The sequence below is a fragment of the Gossypium arboreum genome, chromosome 2, assembly GCF_025698485.1.
Source record: "Gossypium arboreum isolate Shixiya-1 chromosome 2, ASM2569848v2, whole genome shotgun sequence".
Classification (NCBI taxonomy): Eukaryota; Viridiplantae; Streptophyta; class Magnoliopsida; order Malvales; family Malvaceae; genus Gossypium; species Gossypium arboreum.
In genome coordinates, this window is record NC_069071.1 from 21,159,165 (window position 1) to 21,162,221 (window position 3,057).

Below are 3,057 nucleotides of genomic sequence, written 5' to 3' on the forward strand. Positions count from 1 at the left end.
GATTACTAAATTATCAACTGGGTTGGTTACACTAAGTTTTCTACTTCATAAATCTAAAGAAAATTGTTGAAAATTTAACTTACTTACCCTTGAATTTTTATCGGAAAATGAAGATGAACTTAACCTTATTTTTATAATCGATTATGGGAGGAAGATGATAAAAATATTATCTACTTTCCCACTAGCATATACATATTTATATACTTAATTTATAATTAAGTATAATAATAAATGGCTATCAGTATGATTCATAACATAGTGGGAAATGATGGCTTTCTTTAAGTCTAGCCATTAACCTATTAAATTTGGTAAAATTGTTTTATTGCATCATTGGTTTAATTGCACATTAAATGCTTGCTAAATATCCTGTTGGGAATCGACTCGATTAAGCAACGAACAAGTAAAAATAGCTGAAGAAATTGAGAAATTAAACACACAAATTTAACGTGGAAAATTCCCTCCAAAGAGGATAAAAAAACCATGGGAAAAGATAATTTTACTATAATGAAAAAAGAACGAAGACTATAAAGATGGAGATAAAAACTAAACCCCATAAATCAAAAAACAAATAACCCTCAAAATGTAAACACAAAAATTCTCCAAAAGTGTTATGAGTTCTAATCTCTAAGGAATGTTTTTTCTAATATTGTAAAAGAGCTTATGTAATAGCTCATTTTTAGAGAAATCAAAACAGTGGTTTTAGGACAAAAAATATGATGAGTAAATTAATATTTAATGTCTTTGGAATATTAGAAAGGTCATATAAAAATTTCGTTAAGAAATTTTAACGTTTGCATGTTTAATTATGTAAAAAGGACTAAATCGTAAAAGATGCAAAAGTAGAGTTCTATTAGTTAAAAGGGTTAAAATGCTACGGAAATGAAACCAAGTAGACTTAAATGGTAATTAGACCATTCTTGTTGTTATTGGACATTCATGGCAAGGTTTTATTGAACTTATCAAAGTTTTAAAGGTTATTTTGATAAATGGACAATTATTAAAAAGTTAAGTAAATTAAAAACAAAATGATGTCATCTTCTTTATTCATAGCCTAAAAGCCCTGAATTTTCATTGTTAAGAGGGGGAGATCTTTCAGCTATGGAAAATTCTTCATGCAAGGTAGGTTTTCAAGCCTATTTTTAATTATTTTTTATGTTTTCAGGATCGTTGTAGCTTAATCTAGCTAGCCTGGGGATTAATTTGCAAAATTTTTAAAGAATTAAGGTTTAGCTGCCTGAGCATCGAGTTAAGGACTGCCCGTTGATAGCTAATCAGATGCAAGCTCCGATTAATAAGACTGCACAGCCGCCGAGAGTGGTTTAGCTGCCACTTAAGGGTCGAGGACAGGCCAGGGGTGGTAATGGCATGGGCCGAGGGCAGAGAGCACCGGGCAGAGGTGCTGGGTCGATTGAGATGAGGCAAACTATTTTGGTTTATGCTACTCGTCGCAGTGAGGATGGAGGTGCTCTGAATGTTATCACGGGTACATTTTTAATTTTTAATGTACCTTACTTTGCATTGATAGACATAGGTTCTACACACTCTTATGTAGCTAGTACCGTGTCTGAGACCTTGGGGTTACCGTCTAAGAGCACTTCGAGTGAGATAACCGTGGTGAATGCGTTGGGGCAGTCAATTGGAGTCAGTAAATTATTTAAGGACGTTTCGTTAGAAGTCCAAGGGACGGTATTTTTGGCTGATCTAATGGAGCTTTCGTTTGGAGAGTTCAACATAATCCTGGGTATGGACTGGTTAGTTAAACATCGAGTGAGTCTAGATTGTGCAACGTCTGAGGACCGAGGAGGATAACGAAGTAGTTGTAATTGGAGAATGACGAGATTATCGAACTAATGTGATTTCTGCGTGGGCAGCCGAAAAGTTAGTGAGGAAAGGATGTGAGGCATATTTGGCTTACATCAGTGTTTCTGATTCTGTGGGCTCTTCGATTAAGGATATTAGAACTATGAGGGACTTTCCAGATGTATTTCCAGAAGAACTACAAGGATTGCCTCCGAGTTGAGAGATAGAATTTGGTATCGAGTTGATTCCTGGTACAACTCCGTGTCTATTGCCTCTTATCTTATGGCACCGAAGGAGCTGACTGAACTTAAGGCTCAAATACAGGAGTTGTTGGATCATGGATTTATTCAGCCTAGCTTGTCTCCATGGGGAGCACCTATTCTGTTTGTAAAGAAAAAAGACGGTACAATGAGGATGTGTATCGATTACTGTTAGTTGAATAAATTAACGATCAAGAATAAGTATCCACTTCCAATGATAGACGACTTATTCGACCAGTTCAGAGGGGCCTCGGTGTTCTCTAAGATCGATCTGTGGTCAAGTTACCATCAGTTGAAAGTAAAGAAGGCCGATGTGTATAAGACGGCATTTAGGACTCGGTATGGACATTACGAGTCCTAGTTATGCCTTTTGGGTTGACGAATGCACCAGCGGCATTCATGGACTTGATGAATTAAGTGTTCTAGCCCTACTTAGATCAGTTTGTGGTAGTTTTCATCAATGACATCTTGGTATATTCTAAGATCGAGGGTAAGCACCATATGTATCTGCGAGTGGTACTGTAGATTCTTCGTGAGAAGAAGCTGTATGCGAAGTTCAGTAAGTGTGAATTCTGGCTTTGAGAAGTGATATTTTTGGGACATTTAGTTTCTACAGAGGGGATTAGAGTGGACCCTCGTAAGGTTGTGGCTATGTTGGATTAGAAACAGCCGAAGAATGTGTCTAAGGTTCTTAGTCTTCTAGGGCTGGCAGGATATTATAGACGGTTCATAGAGGGGTTCTCCTTGATCGCAGCTCCATTGACTAAGCTTTTGCGTAAGGGAGTTCCTTTTGGTTGGACTGATGCACAGCAGGAGAGCTTTGATAAGCTCAAGACGGTGTTAACTCAAGCTCATGTTCTGATTCAGCCTGAATCTGGTAAGAATTTTGTGGTTTTCAGTGATACGTCACATGTGGGTTTGGGTTGTGTTCTGATGCAAGACGGTAAAGTTGTTGCTTATGCATCTCGGCAGCTCAAGATTCACAATGTTAATTATT